The sequence below is a fragment of the Pogoniulus pusillus genome, chromosome 17 (genome assembly GCF_015220805.1).
Source record: "Pogoniulus pusillus isolate bPogPus1 chromosome 17, bPogPus1.pri, whole genome shotgun sequence".
NCBI lineage: Eukaryota > Metazoa > Chordata > Aves > Piciformes > Lybiidae > Pogoniulus > Pogoniulus pusillus.
This window is the reverse complement of record NC_087280.1, coordinates 681150-693922: the sequence shown is the minus strand read 5'-3', so window position 1 is coordinate 693922 and position 12773 is coordinate 681150. Positions and strand designations below refer to the sequence as shown.

The 12773-nt window shown below is 60.7% G+C and overlaps 1 protein-coding gene across 2 annotated transcripts in view; it reads left to right on the top strand.

Annotated features, from left to right (window-relative positions):
- The first annotated feature begins 2396 nt into the window (after positions 1 to 2396).
- The window catches only part of ZNF609 (zinc finger protein 609), a 70959-nt gene continuing 60582 nt past the window's right edge, over positions 2397 to 12773 (top strand). For both annotated transcript variants that reach the window (XM_064157150.1, XM_064157148.1), the window contains exon 1: positions 2397 to 2546. The gene's annotated coding sequence lies outside the window, so the exon portion shown is untranslated. The remainder of the gene's footprint in view (positions 2547 to 12773) is intronic.

The window sequence follows — 12773 nt, the reverse complement described above, 5'->3', positions numbered from 1 at the left end:
TGCTCCGGTGGGCACAGAGCGGCCCAGCACTGCTGGCATCCCTTCTCCTCCCCAGGGAGCAGAGCAGGGCTGCAGGTTGTCCCAGCCCCTGGCCTCAGTTCCCTGACACTACCTCACCAGGAAGGAGGAGGATGAGGGTGTGAAGCCTTCATGCCGGCTGCTTGCACCCCCTGAAAGCCTGCAGCTGGACACTGCGTCACTGGAAGTCATCTCAGCAGTGCTGACGTTTGCCCTGTGAGTTGCCTTCCGGCTCCCGTTGCTGCCTGTGGGATCTCTGTGGTGCTGGAGCTTGTGGATCTGGATTCAGTGCCCACCAGAGTCGTTCCTCATGCGGAAAACCCTTCTGGGTGTTTCAGCTCCAGCTTGCCCAGGCCTGGCATGGAGCATCACAGGAGCTGCTGTTTGTGTAGACAGACTGCTGCTGCACCCACCTGCCTGGCTCTGTCCCACCAGCATGGTCCCAGCTGGGACTTGCCTACACATTTTCCTCTGGATGTACTTTGAGAACGAGGGGAAATGTCCACAGTTCCCCTTAAGTGTGAAGCTGGAGGGGGGTGGGTGCCATGGGGAGAAGGAGGCAGGACTTGGCCTTGGTGGCTGGGTAGGACAGGCAGGACGTTGAGGTCGTTCTCCCCAGCTGGCTGGAGCAGCTCTCCTAGAGGTGGAAGGGGCTGAAGGCAGCGTTTGTGGGACCAGGGTGGGGGAGATGCTCTTCAGCAGAAGACAGACGCTTGCTGATGTGGTGGAGAGCATCTTCACAAACCATCACCAGTGCTGCCCTCTGCTTCATAGAATCAACCAGGTTGGAAGAGACCTCCAAGACCATCCAGTCCAACCTCCTCAACTAGACCATGGCACTAAGTGCCTCATCCAGTCTTTTCTTGAACACCTCCAGGGACGGTGCCTCCACCACCTCCCCGGGCAGCCCATTCCAATGCCAATCACTCTCTCTGGGAAGAACTTCCTCCTAACATCCAGCCTAGACCTACCCTGGCACAACTTGAGACTGCGTCCCCTTGTTCTGTTGCCTGGGAGAAGAGACCAACCCCACCTGGCTACAGTGTCCCTTCAGGTAGTTGTAGACAGCACCCCCATGGTCTGGTGTGAGCAGGCTGCTGGGCACATCGAGCACCCAGGGTGCAGGGAGCATGTGCTGGGCACACACGCTGGGCTCCACGTGCTGCAGCCTCGGGCTCCAGAACAGCACTGCCGGGCAAAGCAGTGGCATCTGACACCATACCCCTGCGATGAGGGGACCATGGGGCTCACATCCTCTCAGCACACCCCTCTCAGGGCACCGTGTCCCAGGACGGGAAGCCCAATCTCGACCCAAGCAGGGCTTTAATCTGAGCCCATGATTTGGCTTCTTACTAAACCAGATCTCTCTTCTGCATCCACCCTGGTGAGAGTGGCAGCTGCTTTGTCACTCCTTGTCGGTGATAGTGCTCACAATTCCCATCTGAAGATGTCTCATCCCCAAGGATCTGACTCCACCATCGTGGGGTAAAATTCATGGAGTCCAGCAGGGATGAGGCTCAGCAGCGTTGGAACAAATGTGTGTCTCCTTCAGTGTCCTCCTGACCCCGTTCTGGAGGAGGAGACCTGCCATGCCCCGGGGACGGCGGCGCCTCTTCGAGATGGGACACCGCCTGCTGGAGCCTGGCTGGGTGGATGGAGAAGGTGGTCCCTGCACCCTGCGCTCTGAGCTTGGCTCTCTCGGGGCTGGTTTTGGGGTGTCCCGGGGCAGGGCTGCGGCACTCCCACAGATGGGCCGAGAGTTGGTTTGGGGAGGGCACTCATCACCTCCTGGGGACAGGAGTGCTGGGAAAGGTGCTCCATGGCTCACAGACGGAATCCCCTCTGGGGGGAAGAATGATGGCGTGGGGCGCGGGGCCGGGGGGCATGCGGGTACCCCAGGGCACGGCCTGGGCGGTAGCGCTCCCCCCGCCTGCTCCCAGCAGGGCTTTTTGCGCGGAGCCACCGACTGCCAGCCTGCGGGGCTCGGTGCCGGAGTTCATCCGGCGGCCGCACCGCCTGTCCCGGGCAGGGGGTGCTCGCACGACACCCCCGAAAAACAGCCCCTCCCCTTCCCGAGGCGGCACCGCGGCGGCTCCGGCTCCGCGTTCCGCTCCGGGCTCCCGGTGCGATCCGCTCCCCGCGTTTTCCGGCGGCGGCTGCCGGGCCCTGCGCCCCTTTGTGCGGGCCGCGCCGCGCTCCGCCCGCCCGCGCTCCACCCGCCGCGGTTTGCGGCGCGCTCGCACCGCCCCTCCCCAGCCCGCTCGCTGGGTTCCGGCTCCGGCCGGCCGGGGCCGAGCGGTGCCGAGCGGAGCCGAGCGCCGCCGAGCGCCTGCCCCACCTCGCCCCGCCCCGCCCCGCCCCGCCAGGCGGACACCGGCGCGGCCTGCGCGGCGCGGCGCGGCCCACAGGCGCGGGTGGCATGGCGGCCCCGGCGGCCGGCCCCTAGCTGCGGGCGGAACGAAGCAGAGCGGTGGTCAGGCGGCCCCATGGAGGAGACTTAGGGCCGCCCGGGACGGGAGAGCAGCCGGGTAAGTGCGGGCCGGGCCCGGCCCCGTGGCGCCTCGGCGCTGTGTGTGAGTGTGGGGGGGAAGCCGTCGGTCAGGAGTCCCCCGCGGCCGCTGGGCCTGGCCGCGGCCCCGCTGTGGTCGCCGTTGCGCCGGGCCCGGCCCGTTGCGCCCGCCGCGGCCGTTGGAGGCCTGAGCTTCAGCGCCGGTGGCCGTTGGGGCCTACCCCCGCGCCGTTAGTGCTGGGACACCCCCCCCCCCCCCCCCCCGCGGCCTTTGAGCCCCGGCGCCCGGTTTCGCCTCTCTCCCGTGCCTGGGCGCTGTCGCCGCGGGCCGGGGCCGTCCCTTCGTGACCTCTGGGATGGAGATGTGTGCCTGGGGATGTGTGTCCCCCGCCCTCGGCCGCTGGGGATGGGCCTTCGTCGGGTGTCGGCGCTTGCGGGATCCGGGTCCCCCTTCCCCGCCATGCGAGCACCCCCTTGGCGGCCGCGGGGGTCACCTTCTCCGTGGCTGTGGCATCGCGGTGACCCCACGGGCGCTCAGGCCTGCAGGCTCCCCCGCGCTCCGCCGCTATTCGGATCTCCCCAGCTGCAGGGCGACTTAGGGGCCGGTCGCCCGCGTGTCCCGCTGCCGGGGGCCGGGCGGCGTCGCGGCTCGGGCCGGGGGCAGACAGCTCCGTGTGCGGGGCTGCCGCCAGGGCAGACTCTGAGGTGAGGGTCGGGACTGAGCGGGGACGGCGGGTCCGGCGTGGCGGCAGGATGCGGTTCCCGAGGGGCTGCCGTGCCCCTGGCGGTGCGGGTTTCTCGCCCTCCTGACCCCCGTCTCTGCGCACGGAGGGTTTGCGGGACGCGAGGAGCACGGGGCTGGCTCCTCCGGGGGGCTGCGGCCTCCCGCGGGGGGGTTCCGGCCACAACTGCCGGCAGGTTCGGTGTCGCCGGAGGCGCGCAGCGAGCACGAGTTTCCGCGGCGTGTTTGTGGGTGGAGGACAAGCCCCGAGCACGGCTCCTCCTCCAGCCCCCCTCCCGGGGCTGCCCTCTGGAGAGGCCCCGCGGGCTGCCGGCGTGACGGTGACCAGGTACCGCAGGCCGGGTGGCGGCTCCCGGGAGCCCCCCGCTCTTGAGGGGCCATGATGTCACCTCACCGAGGGGGGGGGCGACACCGTCAGTGACAACGTGGCCGTGCCGGCGAGGCGTCCCAGCGAGGCGGCGGCGGGCGTCTGCGGGGCGAGGACAGGATGGCTGCTGTCTGCCGCGGAGCTGTGCCGCCGGTTGCGTGCACGGGGAAGGTCACAGGTTCAGGTCTGCCGTGCGAGGCTTGGCTCCCCTCCAGCTCCCAGCAGGCCTCTTTTTTCCCTTTATTTTTTTAACGTAGCTTTTCCTTTCCCCCCTTTCCGGGAAGGCCTTTTCCCCTCGCAGGAGGCGTCAGACACGCGCCTGGTTTGCGGTGCACACCGAGGAGCCCTCTGTTGCCTCCCCCCCAGAAGCACTGAGGTCGCTGGCATGTGTGGCTGGGCTGTGCAGCCTTCCTTGCCTGGACATCCTCAGGAAAACCTCTTTCCACGCCTTGTGCCATGGCTCCGGCGCTGAGCTGCGCTGCACATTTCCAGCTCTTTGTTGGCGGTTGGCGGCCGCACACACGCGCGGCGCAGGGAGAGCCCAGCCTGCTGCTCTCATCGATCAGCTCTCGGCCAGGCACAGTTTGGAATTTATTCTTTGGAGGCCGTTTTTCCTCTCACGACGACGATCCTTGCCCTTTTTGTGCCCTCGTTCAGCCGAGCAGTTTTCCTGCCCCCGACGGGAGGCAGAGCTGGCTGCGGGAGGTTAGCGGGAGCACGACCACCTCGGCGCTGCCAAGGGGCAGGGATTTAATCACAGCATGCCAGGATGTTAGGGGTTGGAAGGGACCCAAAGAGATCATCCAGTCAACCCCCTGCCAGAGCAGGAGCACACAATCTGTCTCGGGTCACACAGGAACACATCCAGACAGGCCTTGAAAGTCTCCAAAGAAGGAGACTCCACAACCTCTCTGGGCAGCCTGTGCCAGTGCCCTGGGACCTTACAGGAAAGAAGTTCCCCCTTGTGATGAGCTGGAACCTCCTGTGCTGCAGCTTCCATCCATTGCTGCTTGCCCTAAATGTTTCACCTAAACTGGCCTTGTGCTTGGGACCAGTGCTGGGAGCCAGTCAGGGCCACCAGAGGGAATTAATTACCAGGCAAGTTGTAATGATCTGTAATTGAGTGTGGTCAGCACACAGAGGGTGGGGTTTTTGCTTTCCTTTTTCAAGCTGGGCCTTGGTTTCCCACAGAAGGTGTTTGTAGTTTGTGGCTCACCAGGAGGCTGCTCCTTAGCTGGTATGGGCGCAGAGGTGTCTCTTAATGCATGTTGCCCCCTCTCTGGAGGTGGATGAGGCCTTGAGCAACCTGGGCTGGTGGAAGATTGAAGATCATCTAGTTCCAAGCCCACGGCTTTGCCTGTGGCATGGGGCTTGGAACTAGATGATCTTGAAGGTCTCTTCCAAGCCAACCCATTCTATGAGGCCATGATCACAATGCTGAAGATGCTGGTGTGGCTTCAGAGAAGGGGGAGAAGCTGCTGCAGGTGAGGAATGTTGATTCATCCACAGAAGGATGTCTTCCTTCTCTGGAGACATTCCATAGCCACCTGAATGTGTTCCTGTGTGACTGTCGTGGAACTGCCCTAGCTGACCCTGCTCTGGCAGGTGGCTTGGACTGGATCTTTGAGGTCCTTTCCCAACCAGGTCATTCTGTGACCTCTAGCCCTACACTGAGAGCTGGGTGGCAACCACCAATGATCTCTGGAGCTGCATGGCCACAAAGTCCCCTTGTGGCACCCAGACGGTTGGACACCGTGGCACCAGCTTCTGCCGCCTCCAGAGCTTCTGCCCTTTACGTCTGCTCAGGTGTGCAGGCAGTGGAGGGCTTCTCCTGCTGTGTGTGAGCTGCCTGCCACTTTGTCAGTCTTTGTTACGCATGCAGAAGCAGGCAGGGCCTGAGCTGGCTCCCTCTGGTTTGTTCTCTGGGCACACTGGGCTAGTGGGTAGGCATTTGCCCGCAGATGATACTGGCAGCTGCGTGCAGTGAGGACAGCCAGGAGCTGTTGCCTCTTTTTAGCCCTTCTGCGCCTTGCTGTGATGGGGTGAGAGGGAATGGATTGAGGCTGGAAGAGAATGAGGCTGGAGATGGGGAAGAAATTCTGGGGAGACAGTGGCACAGGCTGCGCAGGGAGGCTGTGGAGGTGTTGCAGGCCAGGCTGGGTGAGGCTTTGAGCAAGCTGGGCTGGTGGGAAGTGTCCCTGCCCATGGCAGGGGTTGGAGCTGGATGATCCTTAAGGTCCCTTCCAAGCCAACCCATTCTGTGACTCTGTGATCCCTACCAGAACATGGTTGTCGGTTGGAGAGGTTGGAGACCCCTGGCGGGGGTCACGCTTCGGGGCTCAGCTGTGACAGGTGGTGGGTGGGCACCAGCGTGGTGCCCAGCGTTGTGACTGCTCAGTATCTCCTTGGTGTACAGCTCCTGAAGAGAGGCTCTCTCCTGCTCCTGCCCTGCGCTGGGCTGGCAGCGGGGCTGCACCTGGGCTGCGGGTGGGATTAGGGGCCCTGGGTGCTGATGCAATGGCAGTCCCAGACGCCAGGCACTAAGCCTCTTTGTCCCCTTGATCCCCAGCATTATGTAAATGAGCTGGGCCCAGGTAGGCTGTCAGGGGGCTCTGGCAGCCTGCCTGCAGCACTGCTGGTTGAGTGTTGGCACTGCTGCTGCTGGCCCTGGCTGCGGGCAGATGCCCAGGGGAGCATATCAGGTGCTGGTTCCACCCCTGTGAGGTGAGGCTGCAGGTGTGTCCCCTTGCCAGGGGCTGGGGACAGCTCAGCCATGCTTGTAGGCAGTGAATGCTGCAAGCAGGTCAGCAGGAGCTGAGGTTGAGGTGAGGTCCCTGCTGGTGTTTGCAGGCTTGCTGCAGAACGTGGACTGAATGTTTCCTCAGCCTCCAGGCTGCCAGAGGGGTGAGTCTGTTCCCAGACCTGCCCCACGTCTTTCACAGCCAGTGGTAGCTTGTGGAGAGACTTGTAGAGAAGCACTGAAGCACCTAAAGGCCCTGGAGGTGGCCTGGGCTGTCTGCAGTTCTCTTGTGACACCTTCTGATGCTTCATGGGCACAGGTCAGGCACAGGTGAGCTCTCCGGATGCAGGCAGAACTGCTCCTTTGCCTCTGGAGCTTGGCTGCTCATTTGGCAAAGTCAGCAACTGGATGCTTGTGTGGTACTGGTGGCCAGAGGGAAGATGATGCCATGGCATGGGGGTGCCCAAGTCCAGCAGGTCAACAAAGCTGTGGAAGGGTCTGGAGCACAAGGCTGGTGAGGAACTTCTGAGAGACCTGGGGCTGTTCAGCCTGGGGAAGAGGAGGCTGAGGACAGAGCTCATTGCCCTCTACAGCTCCCTGAAGGGAGGCTGCAGTGAGCTGGGGTTGGGCTCTTCTGAGGAGCAAGGACAGGAGAAGAAGAAACAGCCTAAGGTTGGCCATGAGAAACAATTTCTTCCCCAGAAGGGTTGTCAAGGCCTGGCCCAGGCTGACCAGGCCAGCGGTGGAGTCCCCATCCCTGCAGGGGTTTCGCAGCTGTGGAGATGTGGTGCTGAGGGCCATGGCTTAGTGGTATCCTGGCAGTGCTGGGATAACAGTTGGCCTCAGTCACGTCCAAGGTCTCTTCCAACCAAACCAGTTCTGTAGTTCTTTGACTCTCCAGCAGAGTTTGGGGCATGTTGGGAGTTTCTTGAGGAGCTCATCTGGGTGTGAGGGAGCTATTGCAAGATGAAGAGTACACTGATGAGCACACAGCTGCCCTGGCAGCTCATCGGTGGCCCCATGCAGCTACCGAGCCAGAGCTTTGCCCACCATGGCAGCAGCTACTCCACCCCACGTGGCTGAGCCGAGTTGGCTCTGGTGAGAAGAGGCTGCTGCTTGGCCTTGAGGAAGAGAATGAAACCAGAAAGATCCTGGTGGGATGCGACTCCTCCTGCCACTCCGTTGGGTCAAAACCCTGCTTCCTGCCAGCGCGGGGCAGTGCCTGTTGGCGTTGGGAGGGAGAGCTCTGAAATCCCACAGGAAAGAATACCTGGAATGGGAAACTTGCTGTGTGACTCCAGTTGCTTGTGTCTTGTCCTGGATTGGTCCCATTTCTCTGAAGGAAACACCTCTGCCTCTGCTGGGTCTGGGTAACATCATCTTTGGAGGTGGAACCAGGAGGTGGTTGTGCTTTTGCTGCAGCTCAGTGTCCTTCACACATGCAGGCTGCTGCTGGAATGCCAGCTCGGGTGCTGTCAGGAGGTGTCACAGGGTGCCAATGCATTAGTGTGGATTGCAGTAGCTGAAGGGGCTGCAGGAGAGCTGGAGAGGGACTCTTGCCAAGGGCTGACAGTGCCAGGCCGAGGGACAATGGTTTTGAGCTGGGAGAGGAGAGGCTGAGAGTGAAGAGGAGGAAAGAAATTCTTAGCAGTGAAGACGGGGAGAGACTGGCACAGGTTGCCCAGGGAGGCTGTGGAGGTGTTGCAGGCCAGGTTGGATGAGGCCTTGGGAAACCTGGGCTGATGGAAGATTGAAGATCATCTGATTCCAAGCCCATGGCTTTGCTCATGGCAGAAGGCTTGGAACTGGATGATCCTGAAGGTCCCTTCCAAGCCAACTCATTCTAGGAGTGTCTTGAGCAAGCTGGGCTGGTGTGAGGTGTCCCTGCCCATGGCAGGGGGTTGGCACTGGCTGATCTTTGAGATCCTTTCCAACTGCAACCCATCTCTGAATCTATATCCCTGTCCCTCTTGAACTGGGAGCCCAGAACTGGACACAGTGTGGTCTCCCCAGGGTAGCACAGAGAGGAAGAAGAACTTCCCTTACCCTGGTGGCCACACTCTGCTTACTGCACGCCAGGAGACCACCTGGCCACGAGGTCACACTGCTGAAGCTGTGGCCAAGTCGCATGTGCTGAAGAAGTTTTGTTTGCTTTCCCATGCCCACAGTGCAGGGGCAGGGTGAGTGCCAGGTGGGTCTCTGCCATGGTGCTCACAGCCCTTGCCTGCTGCTGTCCTGTCTTTCCCCCCCCGCCACCTCATCCACCAAAGTCAGCAATCTGCAGTGGGTCCTTAGCATCAATTTGTGACTTTCTGATCTGTGTGCTGGCTCTGCAAGTGGCTTCGTTCAGCTGTGCAGCACACCTATTTGTTTTCCCTCCTGGGGAAAAGCAGGGGCATTCCTTGGCTCTGCTCCTGCTGGGCCCTGCCCGTGCCTGCCTGCACTGCTCCTCTGCTTCCAGCCTGCTCGCTTTGTCCCGAGGACAGCCAGGGAGAGGAGAGCTGCGTGGAGGGTCCTCTGCTGCAGATGTAGCCTGAGCTCCTGCAGCCAAGGTGCCCTAATTGCTCACTGAACGCAGGGAATTGGAGGCCTTGAGAGGCCAAGTGGCAGCTCCTTTGTTTCTGGAACAGAGGAGAGAGGAAAGATCCAGGGGGACTTCAGAGCTGCTGCCAGTGTCTGAAGGGATCCTGCAGCAAGACTGCAGAAGGACTTTTGCTGAGTGTCCAGAGACAGCCAAGGGGGAATGGTTTGGAGCTGAGGCAGAGCAGGGCTGGACTGGAGCTGAGGAAGAAGTTCTGCAGTGTAAGGGTGGTGAGAGCCTGGCACAGGCTGCCTAGGAGGCTGTGGCTGCCTCCTCCTAGGGGCCTTGAGTGCCAGGCTGAATGAGGCCTTGAGCAGCAGAGTCCAGTTGAGAGGTGTCTGCTCGTGGTGGCGAGGTTGGAGTAGCTGATCTCTGGGGTCTCTCCCAGCCTGAGCCATTCTGTGATCTTCACCCTTGTCTGCAGCTTGGGAAGGGGCCAAAGCTGCCTCTGTGCTCTTCTGCTGCCAGAACAAAGTTCAGGAGCTCTTTTCTCTAGGAGCACCCTGAGAGCAAGCAAGTGTCCATCCTCTCTAAACTGCTCATGAGGTAGGGCTCAGCTCAGGTGCCTTTCCTTTGGATGGGGGAGACAGAAGCCAGATGCTACCATGGGAATGGAGCTCTCCCTGTACCTGCCACGGCACCTGGTGCTGTCCCTGTCCTACTGTATCTCTGGGGGCTGATCCTCCACCCTTGTGGCTGCAACCATGAGAGCCTCACCTGGGAACTATGACAGCCAGGGGCTGGCAGGGAGGCGAGGAGCCTGCAACCTCCAACGCCCTTTACGGAGGGGCTACACAGGGCCAGCTCAGAGGTGCCCGCTCTGCTCTCAGCAGTGCCCAGGAGCTGAGCTGCTGCCGGAGCTGCAGGTGCCTTTCTGCAGCCCTGCTGATGGCACTGAGCAAGCAGGGGAAAAGGGCAAGCTCCAGCACTTACTCCAGCGGTTATTTATGCCCCTGGTTGTCTCTGGTCTTCAGCAGCTCTTCTTTCTTCCTGTCTGTGAGTGATGCTTCAGGGATCCTTCCTGGTCACATCCATCTTGCCGCTTCCTCTGGCTGCTGCCTCTCTCAGGCTGCTGGCACTCTTCCAGCTCACGCACAGCTCGGGCTGAGATTGCAACCTTCTGGGCTGGTTTTATGTGCTCCCTGCGCCTTCTAGCCCACCGATTCAGACACCTTCCAGCATCATGCAGATCAGCTGAGCTCTGCGCTGGGGGTAGCCAGACAGGTTTGGAACTTGCAAGGCTGCTCTGGGTTGCTGGTGGCAAACAGCTCTCCACTTGAGGGACAGTCAGCCCCCAAGGCCTGTCCCTGTGGGAAGCATCACACTGCCAAACATCTTTGTTCAGATCTCCCCTTCTGAATGCTTCGTGTTGTGTTTGGCAGCAGCAGCAGCCTGGCTGGGCTCGCCCAGAGAGGGATTTGCAGGGGCAGCAGAGAAGGGGAGCGCTGCTGAGCCACACTGCTCTGCCTCACCTCTTCTGGGCTCAGCCACGCTGCTTCCCACTTAGTCCTGCCTGAGCCTTGCTCTCAGAGCTGCTTTTGCCACTGTGGTCTGTATGTCAGCCTTTGACAGCACAGTGCCAAGGGCATGGCTCTCTGCTGCCCATCCTTGCCAGGCATCCATAGAGTGCTGCCTGTGCTGGCACTGGGACACCTGCAGCCAAAGGTTTTGCAGGGGATGCAGGTTTGGAGTGAGGGTGGAGCTGTGTCGCTGATAAACCTTCCTCTGTCTGTGGGGGACCTGCAGGCAGGCTGGGCAGGGACTGCTCATTAGGGCCTGTGGGGACAGGCTGAGGGCAATGGTTTGAAACTGGAGCAGGACAGAGTTAGGTTGGACATGAAGAGGAAGTTGTGCAGAGTGGGCAGACACTGGCACAGGCTGCCCGGGGCTGTGGTTGGGGCCCCAATCTTGGGAGCATTCAGGATCAGTCTGGAGGTGTCCCTGCTGAGTGCAGGGGGGATGGACAAGAAGACTTTTGAGGTTCTCTTCCAGCCCAGTGCAATCTGGGAAGCTGTATGGCAGTGGAGTCTGCCTCTGTGCAGAGCCTGCTCTGAGGTCCCTAGTTCAGAGCAGCTCTGAGCTGGCAGGCAGAAAGCTGGCTCCATTATTTTCCCCACTAAATTCCTTTTCTTCCATGCTTGGGGGTGTTTCAATTCCTCTTTTCCAGTACAGCCAAATGTTACAGTGTCTGGGCAGCAGCTGATGTTGGCGGATGGGGATCTGAGTGCTGAGGTTGCTGAGATAGTTCTTGGCCATTGTCAGCTGTCAGAGGGTTTGAAGTCGTAGAATCGGAGAGTCACAGAACTGTTTTGGTTGGAAGAGACCTTTGAGATCATGGAGTCCAACCCTTAACCCAGCCCTGCCAGGTCACCACTAAACCATGGTCTCAGCACCTCATCTCCACAGTTTTTATATCCCTCCAGCTATGGGCACTCCAGCACGGCACTGGGCAACCTGGGCCAGGCCTTGACAGCCCTTTTGGGGAAATAATTGTTCATCATGTCAAAGCTGAACCTCCCCAGCACCATTTCGGGCCGTTTTCTCTCCTCCTAGCACCTGAGACCAGGGAGGAGAGACCAGCTCCACCTGGCTGTGGCCTCCTTTCAGGGAGCTGTAGAGAGCAGTGAGGTCTCCCCTCAGCCTTCTCTTCCCCAGGCTGAAGAGCCTGTGGTCCCTCAGCTGCTCCTTACCAGCCTTGTGCTCCAGACCCTCCCCCAGCTCTGCTGCGCTTCTCTGGACCTGCACCAGCCCCTCAGTGTCCTTGGAGTGAGGGGATGAAAACTGACCCCGGGTTCAATGTGTGGGCTCAGCAGTGCTGAGTTCAGGGGGACAGTCACTGCCTGGAGCCTGCTGGCCACACTGTGGCTGACAGAAGCTGACAGAGGCCTCCAGGGTCATGCACGCTGGAAGAAGCCGAGCCCAGTGTTTTTGGATGAGCAGGTTACAGTCAGCCAGTGTCCAGAGGAGCAACCAAGCTTGAGCCTTGCTGGCGTCTGTGCCAGAAGCCTGGGAAGGGGACATTGCCTTGCGAGCCGTACTGCAGCGCTGGCTGTGCCTGTTCTGCCCAAGGTGTGCTTCAAGCTCTTCCAGGCCGTGCTGCTTTGTCTCCCTGCTGTGACCTTTCCTGCACGGCTGGCTCCTGCCTGGCAGGAGGTCCCAACTCTCCATAGGAGTGCTCCTAGTGCAGGCACGTCGCTGGACTTCAAGGGTGGCTGTGAAGAGGATGAAGGCTCTGCCTTCACAAGGAGCCAGGCAGCGAAGTCAAGGGGCAGTGGAGGCAAGTTGCAGCAGGAGAGGTTTCATCTCGGCATTAGAAAGGATTTTTTGATAGGAAGAACAATCATGCTGTGAAACAACCTCCTCGGGACCATGGTGGAGTCCACACCACTGGAGGTGTTCAGGATGTGACAGGGCAGGATGGGAGATCACAGAATCATTCATGCTGGAGTGCAGCTGTCAACTCAGCACTGCCAAATCCAGTACTAGTCTCATCTGGGCCTCGTTTCCTATGAGAGGCTCCACCAGGTGACTTCTCAAGGTCCCAGACAACCTGGCCTGCTCTGCAGTCCTGTGAGCTGAGTTGTGTTGATGTGTTCATGCTGGCTCAGCTGCCCACTCCAGCAGTGCGATTTGGTGGGGAGCAGGTGAGCATACCAAGGTGGTGGTGAGCCTGGAGAAGAGAAGGCTGCAGGCAGAGCTCAGAGATGCACTTCAGTGTCTGCAGGGGAGCTGCAGGCTGGGTAGGGACTGCTCAGAAGGGGCTGTGGGGACAGGCCGAGGGCAATGGTTTGGAACTGAGGCAGGGCAGAGTTAGGT